Source organism: Microcaecilia unicolor, chromosome 3 (assembly GCF_901765095.1).
Source record: "Microcaecilia unicolor chromosome 3, aMicUni1.1, whole genome shotgun sequence".
NCBI classification, from domain to species: Eukaryota; Metazoa; Chordata; class Amphibia; order Gymnophiona; family Siphonopidae; genus Microcaecilia; species Microcaecilia unicolor.
The window spans coordinates 338,470,353-338,489,441 of NC_044033.1; the positions used below are offsets into that span (position 1 = coordinate 338,470,353).

Consider the following 19,089-nt stretch of genomic DNA (forward strand, 5'->3'; position numbering starts at 1 on the left):
CATGTGCCTTCCGGAGCAGGGGGACCTTGCGGGCACTGCAGGATTGCAATCCGTTATGTCGTAATGTGTTACCAATGGTTTTCGTGGTGACAGTGGTCCCAGCTGCCTTGAGATCATTGACAAGTTCCCCCCTTGTAGTTGTAGGCTGATTTCTAACCTTCCTCATGATCAAGGATACCCCACGAGGTGAGATTTTGCGTGGAGCCCCAGATCTTTGTCGATTGACAGTCATTTTGTACTTCTTCCATTTTCTTACTATGGCACCAACAGTTGTCTCCTTCTCGCCCAGCGTCTTACTGATGGTTTTGTAGCCCATTCCAGCCTTGTGCAGGTGTATGATCTTGTCCCTGACATCCTTAGACAGCTCCTTGCTCTTGGCCATTTTGTAGAGGTTAGAGTCTGACTGATTCACTGAGTCTGTGGACAGGTGTCTTTCATACAGGTGACCATTGCCGACAGCTGTCTGTCATGCAGGTAACGAGTTGATTTGGAGCATCTACCTGGTCTGTAGGGGCCAGATCTCTTACTGGTTGGTGGGGGATCAAATACTTATTTCCCTCTGCAGAATGCAAATAAATTCATATACTTTCCACAATGTGATTTTCCGGATTTAATTTGTGATGTGCTATCTCTCACTGTTACCAATAACCTACCCTTCAATTATGGGCTGCTCATGTCTTTGTCAGTGGGCAAACTTACAAAATCAGCAAGGGATCAAATACTTATTTCCACCACTGTAGCTATAGTTTGGGTTCTTCTTTCCCACATGCATCACTTTGCACTTGCTCACATTAAACATCATCTGCTACTTGGATGCCCAGGCTCGCAGTCTTGTAAGGTCCTCTTGCAATTTTTCATAATCCTCTTGTGAATTAACAACTTTGAATAACTTTGTGTCATCACTAGTTATTCCCATCGCTAGATCATTTATAAATATGTTAAAAAGCAGCAGTCCCAGCACAGACCTCTGGGGAACATCACTATCTACCCTTCTCCATTGAGAATACTGACCCTACTGTCTGTTTTCTATCTTTTAACCAGTTTTTAATCCAAGTAGGACATTACCTTTTATCCTCAGGAGTCTTTCATGAGGTAAGTTTTAAAGAATAGGACTGAGTTTTAAATTTAGCCCTGTAAGGTACTGGTAGCCAGTATAACTTTTGCAGGAAGGGTGTGATGATGTCACGCCACTTGCAGCCTTCTATCAGTCGTGCTGTAGCATTCTGAATTAGTTGGAGCTGATACAAACTCTTTTTGGTTTGGCCAGTATACAGGACATTACAGTAGCGTAGTCTTGATGTTTGACAGTGATGCATAGCCACATGATCAATTTGGATTTGGGAAAAATCCACAATTCCAGGAATAACTTGTATAGAATGTTTGTACGTTTGGGAAGCTCGCCAGGTGCCCTTGGCCTGGATTGGCCCCTGTCGTGGATAGGATGCTGGGCTCGATGGACCCTTGGTCTTTTCCCAGTGTGGCATTACTTATGTACTTTTAGGCAGCTGGTGAACTGCTGTTTTCATGGAACATGTGATAAAGGTAATTAGCTTCAGTTTTTAATACCTACTTTCCTCCTAACGCCAAAACTGCCAGGGATGAATGAAGCTGCAGTGTTTGAGAAGTCTTTTGCTTATAATTATTAACTATCAGCCATCAGTGTTAATGATTATTGTGTATCACAAGAAACCACTAAAACCAAGTATATAATAATCATAACCTAGACCATCTACTTAACTGTTTTGCAGTGTTATTGTACTCAAAAGAAGACAATTCAACATCAAAGTTTGCTATTACTTTAAAATTTTTCCATGTCCCAGTTTCGGTCAGATTGTTAACTGGATGGCAATTTATTGTATAGGGTTTCACATGTTCTCAGGAGACAGCACGGGACTGATAATTATTGGAACACATTTGTCAATAAAAGTTCTCAACATCATCCTGTTCAACAGTGGAGCATTAAACAGGTATATAGTCTTGTTTTTCTTCTGCTTTAACTGATGACATACTGTATTTTTACATATAGAATTATAAATGTGTATGAAATAAAAAGGTATGTAACTTTTTTGTAATGTGTGATTGTAAAACTAATTCCCCTAGAAATTTGTGCATAACTATGGTTCCAAAATAGGGTGAACAATTCCCCAGTTTTGGACAGTGTCTGGAAGGCAGCTGCTGTGGGCCTGTATGGGTGGCAGTGCCGCAGAAGCAGCACACAAGCACATGCACACTATCTGCATCAGTTGTGCCACTATATTTTCCCTGTGCTGTTGCAGCCTGCTCTTTTTCTGTTCCCACTTCTGGGCTAGATGGTAGGCAGTGGTTTTTCTGCTTTCGTGATCTACCAGTTCCCAAACCCAACAAATCACCCTGCAAGCTACTAGTGGTAGTAAATGCTATGCTGTTCAGACAGTGGGCTTTGGTGCTGTTTGGGAGGAGGGAACAAGGAGGTGCGGCCATGGTCCCAATCTCTCCGAACCATTAGCTGCAGGATCCATTTTAGACCACTTGGGGCCCAGGGCAGAAATTAAGGAGGGGTACCCTTCCCTCTCCTTCCTGCCCCTCCCTCCTGATCTCTCCAACCACCATTACTACCATGTGCTGACTCCTCAACTGGATCTTTCTCTGGTGATGCTTCGTGCTTGCTTTGCAGCTACTTTAGTCTGAACCAACCAATCAGGCTGCAGCATAGTACATGTAAGAAGCACTCTGAAACACTTCCATTCTTTAAACTTTGCGCTGGGCTGCCCTAGCTTATTGGCTTTGAAATTCAAAGTACTCAATGTCTCCTTCCCTCTCCCTCCCCCTCCCTATAGCTTATTAGCTTTGAAATTCAAAGTACTCAATACCTCCTTTCTCACCCCCCCCCCCCCCCAGCACATTGCTGTGCTGTACCTGTTGGGGGATGGAGGAGGATGGCATGAGTACTTTCAATTTCAAAGCGGACTGCCACACCACTGCACCAGGGCCAGCACATATAAATTAATAATGCAGCCCCATTCTTTTGTTCTGAAATTAAAAGAAATCATCTCTGTATACCTATCGTCCATTCTGATTCTTTGAAGTGTAATAGGGCATTTAAAAAAAACAGCAAAGGGGATCACTTATGTGTTCTTTAATCATAAGAGCCATTGGGGGGCTGGCTGGCTGGCTGCAGCACAGTGTGTGCAAACTGCAAAGCACTCCCAGTGAAAACTCTCTGTAATTTAATTAGGGCTCTTCCTGTATCGTACCATAGGGACTAGCCATCCATACCAAAGCAAGCAAGCACTTTGTAATTAATTGGTATTGAAGAAAACTAAGTGTAAGCAAAGGTGTCATTTACTTTTTAATAGAATTGTCTGTGGTTCTTATGATTAAAGAACTACTACTACTACTAATAGCATTTATATAGTGCTACCAGACGCACGCAGCGCTGAATATTTGACATAGAGAGACAGTCCCTGCTCAAAGAGCTTACAATCTAGGTAAAACAGACAGACAAGACATTACAGGCAAGGGAATTACAGGGTAGAGAGGAACAGGGAGGAGGAGAGCAAATGAGTAACGGTTAGGAGCCAAAGGCAGTAGTGAAAAGGTGAGCTTTCAGCATAGATTTAAAAACAAGTAAAGAAGGAGCTAGACGTATGGGTTCGGGAAGACAGTTCCAGGCATAAGGTGCCACAAGACAAAAAGAACGAAGTCTGGAGTTAGCGGTGAAGGAGAAGGGGGACACCAAGAGAGATTTGTTCAGAGAGCGGAGTTCACGGGGAGGAATGTAGGGAGAGATGAGAGGTAGTGACAGTCCTCCCTTTCACCCCCCTCTTTTCTGTCTACATTGTAGTTCTTAATGATTAAAGAACGCATAAGTAATCCCCTTTGCGGTTTTTTAAAATGCCTTTTCTATAGCCAGACCTGACATGGGGGGCACTAGACATATAGGTGTGAGTAGAGCTTGATAATACTCCTAAATAATGCCTTAGAGTGCACTTGATAAACGGATTTCTAAGTAAACAGTCTGTCCTGCATCAACATAAACCACATGCACACTTATGGAAACCTTGGACATTTTTAAATGAAGTTGCATTATCCCATAATTTAAACTTTGCCATTATGGTAGACTTGAGTCTGATCAACCTCTCAGCACACATCACAGTATCCTGGAAAATAATTACTGCGGTGGCACATATCCCTCAACTTTACTTTATAACAAATATAAAATGCTTTATTAAGCTGTATTAATAAAATAAGTCTTCTTGTCCCTTTTTCTAGTTATACTGCTTTCTCTCCTTTCTGAAGCTGACATTAACCCATTAGTGCCCAACGTACCCATATGGGAACAAATCAATTTGTTCCCATATGGCTTATTATGGGAACATTGGGCACTAATGGGTTAACCAGTTCAGGTCCCTGGAGTTTCCTGACAGTGTTCCTTCCACCCCCTTCTCCATATGAAGGGGCAAACAAAGAAACATCTGCCAAATTAATTCATGAAGTAACATTAAATCCTGCAATAACGCTTCTCAGAGCCTATGTAGCAAGCTTAACAGCACCAATTCTGAACACACAAATATCAGTAACTGTACCAGTAAATATATAAAACCACAATATGCTTCCTATTGGAAAAGCCAGACAAGTCAGACTCCTATAGATCTACAAATTTTCGATATAATACTAGACCCAGCTAAGAAACAGGTTATTTTGAGTTAGTCTTCATAGGACCAAACTTGCTTTCCTTGTGCCATCACCATGGGATAGGCATTGTCTTAAAGTGGAGGATAAATGATTTTTTTTTTTACATTTATATCCCACATTATCCCAATCAAACTTGGGTTCAATGTGGCTTACATTTGAAAATACAGTGAGACAGAACAATAGAATTCAATTATATCATGGGAGCAAGTAGAAGGATATAGCTGAAACATTTAACAACATTGAGATTAGCATGTATACCCAACTGGGCATTTAAAAGTCTGTCCTTTAATGATGTTGCATGTTCAGAAATCATAGCTCTGTGTATAGATAGTTATTCAAACATTATCACATCACACACCAGAACAGGCATCCATACACACATTGTAAAAGTAAACATCTACAGAGTACATCCAAAACTTAATTTTTATTTTCTCATTTCCATTTTCCAAAATTCTAGACAGCAGATGTACGGATCAGCAGGACCCAAAGCAGTCCAAAACAAGTAAAGTCAGAAACAACACAGTTTATAGCTTATTGTTCAACCACCCTTGGGATTCACCTTTGGGTTTAAAAAGCAAAACCATGTGCATGTAAGGACTGGATAACAAATTAAGACAAAGTTTAAAGCAAATGCCTTTAATATGTAATTCTTGGTAGCAATAATTAAACAGTGATGGAATATTCACATAGCAAGCACCCTGAGCCAAAAGATTTATTTTCCACTGAACATAATTAATGTTGTGTGAACTTAGAGACTAATATTGTGCTGAACTGGACAATGTTGCCACATTTAGACTGACTCTGGACAGAACTTCTCCATTATTCAGTACCTCTCTGTGAAGTAATAAAAAAGGCAAGTACATTTTTATAATATACCACTGCATTCCACAAAAGAAAAAGTGCAAGTTCTCACATGCCAACTTTTTCTTTTGATGTAGGCACAGGAAAAAAAGATGGTAAATTCTCCCAGGTTTTAACTTAATGTTTTGGGGTTTTTAAAATTGTTTTTATAAATAGTAAGTCTTATTGTTAACCACCGGATTCTCATAACATGATGTCTGTTTTGGTGGCCCTTTACCAGGTGAAAACATCTCTGCATGAATACAGGGAGTCCTTATAACCAGCTCCTCCAAATGACACAATGATTTACAATTTAGATCTAATTACTACTCTAACTGATGAAACCAGTAATGCGTCCGTATGCTTCACAAGCCGGCATGTTTGAAAATATAAGTGAGATCAAATAAAAATGCTACCAACAATAAAGAATGACAACATGATAAGAGCAGCTCATAGATTTGCTTGCTTTGTTTTGGGTGAATGGTGATAACAGCTGCGTGGAGGGGAGGAGAGGGAAAGGGAGAGAAATATCATGGACTTCAGCCATCATGCTGTCTCTTGTTCTTAATCAAACCTCCTTTGTCATCTCTCTTCTATTCACTCCCGTCCGGCTCCCTGCATCCTGTTCTTCAATTTTCTGGGCCGCCGGCAGTGTCAGTGAGGTAAGCATACTGCCTTCGACGGCCACGGAAGCCCTCCTTCTGTTGCAGCGCCCCGCCTATGCATGACAGGAAATTGTAGCAGAAGGAAAGCTTCTGTGCCGCCAAAGGCTTTGTGCTTACCTTACTGATGCTGCTGGTGGCCTGGAAAATTGAATGACAGCGGTGCAGGAAATGGGAGGGCAGCCAGTAGTGCCCAAAACACAGGCACTTGACTAGCCACCAGGGTTGGGGGAATCTGAGGCTGTAATGGGGGGGGGGGGGGGGGGGGGGGCCCTGGGCCTCCAAGGCCTCCAAGGCCCCCTGTAGCTTCGGCTGCCTATTATACTTCAAAGCATTCGCAGTCCACAGCAGTGAGAAGGAAGGAGAAAGACAGAAAACTGAAATTGAGGCAGCAAGTTCAGTTCTCTGACTTCCTCCTTCCTCCCTCTCACTGCTGTGGTCCATGGAGCACCACACCAGGGCAGTCATGTGTAAATTAATTTATGCTGTGTTGCCTGCGTTCCGCTTCTGATATGATGATACTGCTGGTGGACTAAAGGTAAACGGGAGCTTTTGAAGTTGTGGGGCCCAGGGCAGCTGCCCTGTTTGCCACCCCCCCCCCCCCCCCCCCCCCCACTACCAACAACAGCCCTGATTAGCTGTTGTGTTGAGAAAGACATGGATTAGAATATATGTGTAAAATAGAGGGTATAATTTTATCTCCCCAGATCCATAACATTTCTAACCTACTTTTACTACTTCCCCTGTGGGTGGTTAAAGCTACAAGTCCTAGTTTTATGTTTTGGGTAAAAGCAGAGAAATCTGCTTTTGGTCCTGGTGCACTCGGACTTTGTAGGATCTCCTCACAGGAACAGCTGTAAGAAATGATAGGGGGCTGCTCTGGATCTTTCCCCACTCCATTCTTAGCTGTTTCTAGAGAAAAATGGGGCAGAATGCAGATGTATAAAGCGGATATAGATCTGAGTCCACCAAATGCTATCTTACCTTCCTCCTGCAGCTACTTCCTGTTTTTATATGATGTGAAAATGGATGAAGCTACATTCATTCCTATCTTGATTGGGTTTTGCAGAATCTTCTCAGGTGCCGAAAGGTCTGCTTTTATATGTTGCATTTCTGCCCCCGTTGCCTGTACTCTAGAGCTCATAGTTATGAATCGAGCTTACACACTAAGAAGTCTATAGAATTGGTTTGTCCAAGTTCAGTCCTCAAGGGCTGCAATCAGGCCAGGGTTTCAGGGTCCCTATTGAATATGCATCAGAACATTTGCATGCCTATTGTATGCAGATGTCTCTCATGCATATTCATTAGCTAATTCCTCACTGTAATCACTCTTAATTTTTTTTACAACAATCTTTTTTTCAAATATTTATTCAAACATATTTTTCATTATTGCACAGGCAAAAACATTTAAAATTATCCTAGTCCTTACTTTCATTCATACCCACATACACTCCTAACACAAGCTGTGTAAATTTATTTTTTTATTTAATTTTTGTTACATTTGTACCCCGCACTTTCCCACTCATGGCAGGCTCTATGCGGCGGGCAATGAAGGGTTAAGTGACTTGCCCAGAGTCACAAGGAGCTGCCTGTGTCGGGAATCGAACTCAGTTCCTCAGTTCCCCAGGACCAAAGTCCACCACCCTAACCACTAGGCCACTCCTCCATTAAATAGACAGCACAGTTTTGTCCAATGTTATTACAGCGGAGTTAAACGCTACGGATGGTGGTGGAGGTCCAGGAGAAGGGCTACTTTTATTCGGGGAGGGGGGGGGTCAGAGGAGAGCTGCTCCTGTTTGGGGGAGGGGGGGATTAGGGGCTGCACAAATTTCAGGGATATGGCACTGTTTTGGTTTCAGCTGAAATCACTCTTGTATTTTCAACCAAAGCCAAAATAAGCCTGAATTCAGATTTCAGGTTGGTACCGGCCTCTGTATAATATCTTTTGGAAAATGCTTTTTCAACACTTTGTCAAGCCAATGACAACGGCCAGGAAGGAATAAAAATATTTATTGCAGAATGTTAATGCTAATTTCCCATCATAGGTCAACTTTATCAAGGGATTTCTTATGAGTACAGAATAGGATGTTCTCACTGATGAATCAGCTTTATCAAATGACTTTATAGCCTCATTTCTGTTAATACAGCTTTACAGATCCTTGAGAATACTCGGTATTATTTGTAATCATAAATGTCAGTCAGGTAGGTTTGTAGCATTCTTTTTCATTTCATGGTGCAAGAATGTGGAATACTTACCGGTTGAGATTCATGTAATTTCACCTTACTTTTTGTTTAGAAAAGTTCTTAAAACGTATTTATTTTCGTTCTATGAATAAGTTTATATGTCTTAATGAATTTGAATTGTATCTGTTTCTCTATTCTGATGTAATTTCTTCCAGCTAAGATTGGGTTAGATAAAAGCGGAAAAAAAGTCACAGAATAGAATAGCTTTATTATCTGTTTTGTGACACAATTTATATTTTTCTTGAAGGAAGTACAAGAAAGTGACATGAAAGGCGTCTCAATAAATCACTTGGAGGTACATCCAAATGGAAGGTGTTTGTTAATTCATGCTAAAGACAGTACTCTGAGAGTTTTGGACCTTAGAATGTAAGTTGGTCTCTTCTGTTAATTATTTGTACATACAAAAGATGGTTTTGTAACAGTGTACGTAAGTTATGCACAAATAAGGTCTGTAAGTAAAACCCAATTTCAAAGGGAAAATATGTGCATATTTTCCTCTCTTAGAAATGATTTCACTAAAAATACCTGCACATATCTGCATCTGCTGGAAATATATATTTATTATAGATACAAAAATAACAATAGGGCAAAATGCAAAGCAGGTTACAAAACTCAGTACATTACCAAAATATCCTGAGAAAAGATTACCAACAGCAGCCGATCCTGGAACAAACCAGTCCTTCATAGGCAAAACCAAGAATAACTACACCCTGAAGCATAAGAGGAAAATTCCTGCTCTCATCCTTGTGGTCCTTAGGTCCCTGACTTCAGGTGATGTGATCCCCATCTAGGCTCCAGCTGATACCTCCTGCGAGCCTGTCCAGTTCAGGAAAGTTAACTGTGTGCAGCTGGTTACTCAGTTCATAGAAAGCCACAGAGCTGTTTTTTTTTTTTTTTTTTTGCTGTGCAGGAAATGTTTTTCTCAAATGTTACATGTTTCTGCATTTGGCAACATAAGAGGACTTTGATTTTAATGTTCCTTGTCTATGAGCTCAGCCCTTTATGTTTAATCATTTTTATTAAATATCACACAAATATTTATAGAACATAGTTACATTCTCATTGCAGATACTCCTAAACATTAAAAATGCTAGCAACCATTGAATACAAATCATATTGACCTTTATTCCCCCCCTTCCCCCTCCTCAACCTCCCCCCCAACTCCTCCCTCCCTCATTGATTCAGCTTCTTTCATTATGGTACTTTGAGCTTTGATACTCCCATTCCTCCCTTCCCTCCCTGCCCTCCCACACAGGTGAATTCATTGAGCCTACCACACCTCAACCAGTACCAATCTATCGAGTGAGTGAATTAACCAATAAGCTACGAGCTCTACTTGAGAGCGCCTGCACGTATGGTTCCCAAATCTCCCAAAAGTGTTGTCTACTTCTAGGACTACTGTGCACACTATGTGCCTCCATCGTCGCCAGAGAATGCAACATGTTTCTCCATAGCCAATATGAGGGTCCCACATCCTGGGTCCAATATTGTAATATACTTTGTTTCCCAATCAGAATAGCCTTATAGATGAACAATCTCTCCTTATGTCTCAAATCCCTCCCGCTCCCACCTAGTCCTAACACTATGTTTCGAGGGCGCAAATTTATCTTTTTATGTATCAGTGTCTCACAAAATCCCATAATTTTACTCCAAAACTTCCTAATTTCAGGACATTCCCATAACATATGATATAAGGAAGCTCTCTGGAAATTACACTTGATACACTTTGGCTCTTGTATATTGCCCGTATAGTATGCCTGTATGGGGGAGAAATAGCCTCTCAAGATTATTCTAAATTGTATCTCCCGATGTCGAGCACTGGTCACCTTACATGTAATCTCCTTCAGAAACTGGGCAATGTCACCACTACTGACCTCCACCCTCATATCCGCAGACCACCTCCGAGCCACCTCTCCATATTCTCGCTGCGCAGATATCATACCCAGCTGTTTATAAAGTACAGACACCGAAGTCTGTTCTCTGCCCTGAGGCAAGAATAAGTTCGACATTAAGGCATATATTCCTCTATCATACCTGCCTCTATGCAAGCGCATTATATAACTATGTAGCTGGAAATAGTCATACCAACTCACATGCTCTGTTCCCACCATATCCACTAAGTCCTCCCGAGTAATAATCTCCCCCAATTCCTGTATCACATCCGCCACCAACACTACTCCTTCCTGTGCCCAGCTAATTAACCTCTTTTGGTTCTCCCCTTGTCCAAATTCTGCATTCCCCGCTAGTGGAAGCATATCTGTACTATGTGGGTTCTTATTCAAACGTTTTAATATATACTGCCATGTACGTCTCATAGGTTGTAATAATATATGTTGACTCCATCCCTTAGGGAGCACTTCACTCTTAGCGTGTAACATATAATATGGATGATACAGCCAAAACAATTCTCTCTCATAGCTCCATGCTGTATACTCTTCGGTTTCTAAAATCCAATCCGCTAGATGTCTCGACAAACAGGCCCAGTTATATTGTTTGATGTCAGGCAATCCAAGGCCTCCCTCTACTCTTCTCCCATACAGATATTCCAACTTAACTTTGGCCTTCTTTCCTCCCCAGCAAAACCGGGACACCATTCTACGGAGTTTGTTAAGATCTTTAGTTAGTAAGAGAATTGGCAGCTGTCGCAGAACATAAAGCCATTTCGGAAAAATCATCATGGCAAACAAGCCTACCCTACCACTCAACGATAAAGGCAAATCTTCCCATAAAGCCAACTGAATTTTCGTATAATGTAACAGTTCATCCACATTCCTCCTATATAATCGGTTCAAATCCCCAGTTAGAGTGATTCCCAGATATTTAAACTCCTTATCCGCCCACCTTAACGGGAACTCACCCCTCCATTTCTCCCTTACTTTACTGGAAGTGGGCAATCCCTCTGACTTTTGGGTGTTCAATTTAAAGCCTGAAAATGCCCCGTATTCAGCGAAGACCTCCATCAGCACCGGCAATGACTGCTCCGGTCTAGCCAGATGGACTAAAATATCGTCCGCAAAGGCCGAAATCTTAAATTCTCTGCTACCCAATTTCACTCCTTCAATCTCTGGGTTCCCTAAGATTTCCCAAATCAAGGGATCCAATGTGATGGCAAAAAGTAGAGGGGACAGGGGGCATCCCTGTCTTGTTCCTCGGTTAATCACAAAACTTCGAGAGTACGAACCATTAACCAACACTCTCGCTGCTGGATTCTTATACAATATTGAAATCGCTTGAGTGAAATATCCCTCAAATCCATACGCTCGCATTGAGGCAAACAGAAATTCCCACTCAACCCTATCGAATGCCTTTTCGGCATCAAAACTTATTAATAATGAATCCCCTCCTTCCCTGCGTATCCTTTCCATCGTGGCTAAAATCATCTTAATGTTTTTCACACTCTGTCTTCCCTGAACAAACCCGACTTGAAGGGCTGCCATTATCCTAGGTAATACTCTAGCCAATCTCGTTGCTAGTATCTTCGCCAATAATTTAGCCTCGTAGCTAATCAAAGATATTGGTCTATAGGAATCAGGTAATGTCGGATCCTTCCCTGGCTTCAGAAAAACCATAACATCCGCAAGTCGCAAGGACTGCGGGAGCTTCCCCAGTTCTACAGAAGTATTGAAAGTATTAGCAAGGGATTCTCCTATGTCTAGCATTAATATTTTATATAGTTCGGCCCTAAAGCCATCCGGCCCCGCCGCCTTATGTAGTGCGCTACCTCTTATTTCTCTAAGGATCTCATCCACTTCTATCGGTTTGTTTAGCTCCCCCCTCTGTTGCTCCGTAATCCTGGGCAAAGTGACATTCTCAAGATACATATCTGGGTCTAGATCATCAGTGTCATTCTTAGCATACAACCGCATATAATAATCCTGAAACACTTTCTGAATCTCTGCATCCGTATTGACCAGTGCCCCCCCTGGGTCCGGATCGTCATCACTCTTCTCTGCCCCCTCGCTCTTTTCACTAATCTTGCCATCATTTTCCCTGGCTTATTGCCGAACTTATGTAATTGTAATCTATAATAGACAGCGGATTTACTTGCTCGCTGATGCAGCAACTCATTTAAGGACGCTTGTGTAGCCAAGAGTTGTTCCCGGACATGATCTGCAGAATGTTGCCCATATGCCCTCCTTAAGTGTATTAACTGTTTCCCCAGTCGTATGATCGCTTGATTCCTCTGTTTCTTCTTCCTGGCACTAAACGCTATTATCTCGCCCCTTAAAACAGCCTTTCCAGCTTCCCAGTACAGGATCGATGTGTTTACATGGGATGCATTATGAATTGTATATTCTTTCCATTTCCCCCTGATATATGTCCAAAATTCTGGATCGTAATACAGATCCAAGGGAAATATCCATCTAAACTGTCTGCTCTGTGGGTTCTGATCCCTATATTTGATATATATAGCCACATGATCCGATATTATCGTAGGATCTATGTCGGCCTCCAAGATCTCTGCAAAGCTCTCTTCATCAATCAGTAAATAATCAATTCGTGATTGTGTGTGATGGGCTCTAGAATAATGAGTATAATCTTTGGTGTTTGGATGTAATAACCTCCACACATCTACCACCCCCATTGCACCACATATCAGGTTAATGCCTTTATGAGCTCCCACTGCCATTCCCGCATTTGTATGGGATCTATCCATATTGTGATCCGCTACCTCATTAAAATCCCCCCTATTATCTTATGCTGGGTATTAAACTGCTGAATCTTACTTATGATGGTCTGATAAAATTGTTTACTGTAGGCATTAGGAGCATATACATTCCCTATTAGACATCTACCACCATTCACCTTTACCTGTGCCAATATGTATCTCCCTTCCTCATCAAGACATAATTTTTCTACCTCCACTTGAAGAGATTTATGAAATAGAATCACCACCCCTGCTTTTTTCCCCACCGCTGGGGCTTCTAGTATGGTCCCCACCCACCAGGTTTGAAGCTTTGCATGCTCCTGGGCCGTTAAATGTGTCTCTTGTAGGAGCGCTATATCGGCCTCCTTCTTTTTGAGGCTATGAAGTATTTTCTTTCTTTTTATAGGAGAAGATATACCCCCCACATTCCAGGAGTAAACTTTAAGTCCCATTACGTTATACCTACTGGTACTGGCATTATCAAATATATTACATCTAGTGACCAGCAGGCCCGGCGTCCCAGCAGCGCCACTCCTGCTGTTCTTCCCCACCAATTCTCATTAATTCGCTCTCTCACATCCATCTGTGTACACTGTATTGCCAGTTGAGATTCGACTACCCAGGGCCTACCCTTCCCTATCCCCCCCTGTCCCTCCCCCCTCCCATTTCACCTTCCCCTCCCCCCCTTACCCCTCCCATTCCAAAAACTAGTCACGATATAACACCAACACTCTCCCATTCAACATAACTTCTACCCCTCCATTCCCCTTCCTATCCCAAACATATTATTCAGGCACATCTACCACAAATCAACAGTCATACTAGTCTTTAGCTGTCTGTCTCCCTCTCGGAAGACAGAAGCCCATTTCTGGTACATTAGTCTGTATATAACACCAACTAGGTAAAACCAAACTTATAACTCAGAAATTTGTATGATCCAGTATACTCTTGCATTCTCTGGATTCCAGCTAAAGATCATTCATAGCAGCCGCTATACGATCAACATATTCCCACACTTTACATATGGTCTACTATCAGATTCGTGCTCACTCCGGAGACATGCTCAGAATCCATCTCATCCCCCCCAGTCTCTCAAACAGTAGACTTTCATTCTTTGGGTCTCTCTCTCCAATTCACGTTGATATATGCACAGCTAAAATATCTCAGCTACTATATCAAACTTTATCTGTCTTTCCCTCGAAGGAGGAGATGGACTTTCTGGATCAGAGTTCTATGTATACCTCCAACTGTATAAAGCAGAAACGAAACTTTAAACTCAGACGCTTGCATTATCCCATATGCTCTTTCCGCCACAGGCTTCCATCCAGTGCTCAGGTCGCCCGCAAACCTCACTGCGGTTTCAGATGTGCTCTTAGTGCCTACTATCTGGCCCATGCTCACGCTGGTGTGTCACTCAGCACATATCTTATCGATCCATATCAGCTCTATCCGCTTGTTTAACAATCTTGAGGTCTCTCTTTCCAGTTCTCAATAATAAATTTTCAGCTCAAAGACTCGCATTATCCAGTAGTTTAATCCTCCCACCTCTGGATCCTGTGATGTCTTTCTTTTTTTATGACGTATCCGTCGCAATCCCTTGTTGCTGTACATATTCTTTAGCTGCCTCCACTTTATCAAAGAATTTTGTAACTCCGTTAATGGAGATACGCAGCTTTGCTGGGTATAGGGGTGCAAACTTTATCTTCCTCTGGAACAGGTCCGTGCATAATGGCTTAAATGTTTTCCTCAGCGCTTGCACCTGTTGAGAATAATCCTGAAAGCATAGGATTTTCTTGCTTTGATATGTAAGGGTGCCTCCGCCACGGATCGCATCCAATATGGCTTGCTTATGTCGGAAATTGAGGATTTTAAATATCACCACTCCTGGCCTGGCCTCTGGTTGGCGTGGAGGTCCTACTCTATGGGCCCTCTCCACACAGATATGTTGTAGTTTGTCCTCTATGTGTAGGGACTGTGGCAGCCACCCCTCTAGGAATGTAGGTAAGTCTTTATCCAGCAGCGACTCTACTGCGATTCTCCAACTCATCAAGTTTGGCCTCCAGGTTCTGCACACGCCTCTCCATTTTCGCAGTGATCTCCTTCTGTGCCTCTGCTGCCTCCTCGATCTCCGATATGCGCTGCAGCCCTTCGTCCAGCTCCAAGCTCATACTGTCGATGCGCTCATGAGCTTCTTCCGTTCGATCATAAAGTTGTTGTAATTTTTTATCCAAGGCCGCCTCAACCGTCGCAGTAACCTCGGCTGTGATCTCCGTCATCCATACAGAGCCTACAGTCAGTTCTCCGATATCCCGCTGGTCGGCCATTTTGTTGTCAGCCTGTTTGAGTTTATCTCGCTCCTTTCTGACTGATTTCGCCGCCATTCTGCTTCCTCTCTCTTACTCTCCGATCGCGGGTCCGTTACCCCAGCTTATAGGATCAAATCTATGCCTTTCTTCTCAATGGGCTCGTTAATATAGCCGATTTTTGGGATAAGTGTGCCCAGAGCTGAGCTTACCAGCGTCTGCCCTGCACCATGGCGTCACGTGACTCCCACAGAGCTGTTTTTAAACTGTCCTTTGTGCAATGCTCAGCACAGAGTTCAGTTTGCAGGTGTTTGAGGCAAATCGGTCTCTCTTTCTTCTCTGAGGCCCTCATGATCAAAAGTCCCGCGCTGTTCCAAACAGCTCTCTAAAATAGCACTGGAACAGCACGGGGCTTTACCGCACCGATGATCAGAGATAATGCATGCAAAGTTAAGCATTTCAATTATCTCTGATCATCGGGTAGAAGTGCAGGCGAATTGTGCTCAGCTGTCAAAAGCCCAAACCTGTCAAACACCCTGCCCCGTCAACTAACACCCTGCCCCGAGGCCCGAGCAATGGGGGCTGGAGGTCCGGTGGACCAGCGGTCCCCCCGACCATCCCACCCCCTCCCAGGTTCACGGAGGGCTGGAGATCCCGAAATTGGTCCCTGGTGGTCTAGTGGCCGCTGGCAAAACACCGTCCCACCCTCCCACCCAGCGAGCGACGGGGTGGGCTGGAGGTCCGCTGGGTGGGAGCCTGGCAGGTTTGCTTTGGGGGGGGGGGGGGAACGGGGGCCTGCCAGCATGCAACTGCATGCTGGACAGGGCTCACCATTCTTCCCCAATGATCGGCAAACCCTAACGCCAGCTCGGAGCTGGCGTAGGGTTTGCCACGGCCAGCGACCCAATCTTTGGATCGCTGGTCGCTGATCATTGGGGATGAATGCGCTGAGCCCTGTTTAGCATGCATTTGCATGCTACTTGCGCATGGGGCAGTAGCAAACACCGGCGCTAGTATGGCGCTAACAGCCTCTAGCCCTGGCATTTGCTTTTGATCATGAGGGTGTGAGAGAGATCCATTCATCATCAAATCTTCATCTTTTCTCCTTCCTCTTTCTCTTCTGCCCAGCATTGGCATTCCTCTGGGTCAGGTGACACACAAGGACCAGTCATCAACCATGTATCTCTGTCCTGATGGTAACAAACTCCCCTCCATGGTTAACAGATGTTCCTGGAGACTCTGTCTCTGTAAGGCACACTTCTACACATGTTCCCAGGAGATAAGGTGGATGGCTAGTGCACATACATATATCCTTGATGAAGTCACTAGCATAGCTATGCCAAGAAGTAGTTTTCCTTGAAGAAAACTGTTTTTCTTGTATTCAGACCTCAGAATCCATTTTAAATCAGATAAAGATAGTTCTGTCCTAACCAGCGAAGGTGAGACAGCAGGAAAAGACCCCTACAGTATGCACAACATTCTCTGTCCATACCTTGACCTGTTTCCACCTCTGGGAACATCCCTTGTTGCCATGGATAAAAGTATACACAAAATGGAATTATGCACGTACTTTTACCTGCATAACGTTTGGTCAGTTTTATAACAAGCCATTTCCACATATTTGGAACTGACTGGTGAAATTTATTTTTTAAAAGTCCCCTTTCTTTTCAGTGCCTGAGCCAGGCTCATGCACTATCTAGAAGAGGGAAATTTTGCAATGAGCTGTGGATTACTACTGTGTGTTTAACATGGCAGTAATTTGCATATTTTTTTTATTGTATACCACGGGGATCTTTTCTTGCTAATTTTACAGTAGAAGCTGCATAGCACTGGCACCTGAACCACTGAACTGGTCCATTTGTATTTAGTTAAAACTAATCAAAGATAAATGATGGTTATAGAACTAGCACCATACTTATGACTTTTGCGTCAAATTGTGGTTTACACATGCTACCATATGCATTATCATTAAAAGACTTTTTTCTGAACTTTAACCCAGGGTACTCAATCATTCTGTTTGAAATTTGGTCTCTGTAAATTGAGATGAGAGTGAAATTGTTTACAAGGAAAAAGAAATCAGCATCATAAGGTCATGAACACACTTAAATGGCCAAATGTGTATCCACAGAGCTGACAAACAGATAAAGTGGGAATAACTAAAAAAAAAAAAAAAAAAAAAAAAGAGCCTAATGAAACGTGTCTTTATTAAAAATGTCCTCAAGAAAAATCAGTATCATCAAAGAGCATAAGTTCAGTAAAAAGAATCGACACAACTGTGTTTCGGCTAGAGTGCTTGCGACAAGGGTCAAAAGATCTAGAGCAGTTATCACTCCAAAAGCACACTTCTCTAATGAATTGATGCAATACGTGCTCTAGAGCATTCTGCCTTTCAACTGTACTGATATTGTGTATTTAGGACAAGAGCAACCTGACAGGTTCTTTTGACTCCTGACATAGGCACTGTAGCCGAAACACGGCCATGTCACGTCTTTTTCCTGATCTTATGATGTTTGATAATATTGATACCCTTGTTTTTTTTCTTGAGAATGTTTTTATTAAAGACACTTTTCAGTGGGATCCTTTTTTGGGTTATTCTCATTTTATCTGTGTTTCGTGGGATTTCTTTTCTTCTTCTTTTTGCTGTCTTCGTACATACAGAGCTTACACATTTCAACATGTGTAAGCCATATTGTAAACTTCAAATGCATCAGCCCTAGTATTTGGTCATTATCTGATTGAGAAGTTATTTAATTATATGCTAACCTTTGAGATATATTGCACTGGTTGGTTGAATTATATTCTGTAAAAATTCATGCATCTACCATATTTTTGGTCAAATTCGAAACTGCATTTTTTATTATCTTAGATTGGCCACCAAGAAATACTTAGGGACCACAAATTACCGAGAGAAGATTCATAGTACCATATCACCATGTGGGACATTCCTTTTTTCTGGAAGCGAGGATGGTATGGCATATGTTTGGAATACAGAAACAGGTAAGACATATATTGGAAAAACGTTCTTTCATAGATATTTTTTTTCTTTTAATCTTACTAGTATAAGGGCCTGCTGCCCTGCAGTAGAAATAATTCCCACCACTTCTTTTCTCTTTCCTCCTTCCTCTCTGCACTTTTCTGTTCTTTATTCTACTCTTCTTCCTTATCCCCTGCCCAAGACCAACCCCAACATTTCTCTGCCACAGGCAGGCCCTGATTGCTTCCCCTTTCCACCCATCATCTCCCATCACCCCCTCACCTATATCATATCTCCCTCTCCTGCTCTTACCCCTTGGGCCCATCTTTCCTAAGCCCAGTCCACTCTCTTCCTTTTGTCTGCACCCTACCCTTCTGTTTGTATCTTATAGAGACCGACTGAAATCAAATCTGTGGCTGAAATTCACTACTCAGTTTCGGCCAGAATCAAAACCAGGCCTGCCCCCTGAGCAGCACCCACTGCCTCTCCTTGTGACCAGACAGAGCCTCTCAACTGGATCCACCTGTCAGCCTCCCTACCAGCCTAACTTAAACCCTGGTGGTCTAGAGGCCTAACTGAGGCAGGAGCGATTCCCAGTTGCTCCTTCCTCTGCTGTCTCCGCCATCAAAATGACTGCCTAGACCTTCAGTGGCAGAGACTGCCACGGAAGGTCACAGTAGCTATTTTGAGATCAGAGCCAGCTTAGGCAGGAGTGATTGGCAGTTGCTTCTGTCTATGCTGGCT

The 19,089-nt window shown here is 42.8% G+C and overlaps 1 protein-coding gene and 1 long non-coding RNA gene across 2 annotated transcripts in view; both read left to right on the forward strand.

The window, feature by feature from the left end:
• Nucleotides 1–19,089, forward strand: part of AHI1 (Abelson helper integration site 1) — a 683,164-nt gene that overhangs the window by 239,715 nt on the left and 424,360 nt on the right.
• LOC115466883 lies at nucleotides 1,904–18,363 on the forward strand. Its single transcript, XR_003941613.1, has 3 exons — nucleotides 1,904–1,967; nucleotides 8,668–8,786; nucleotides 18,238–18,363. It is a non-coding gene; the product is annotated as an uncharacterized LOC115466883 (long non-coding RNA).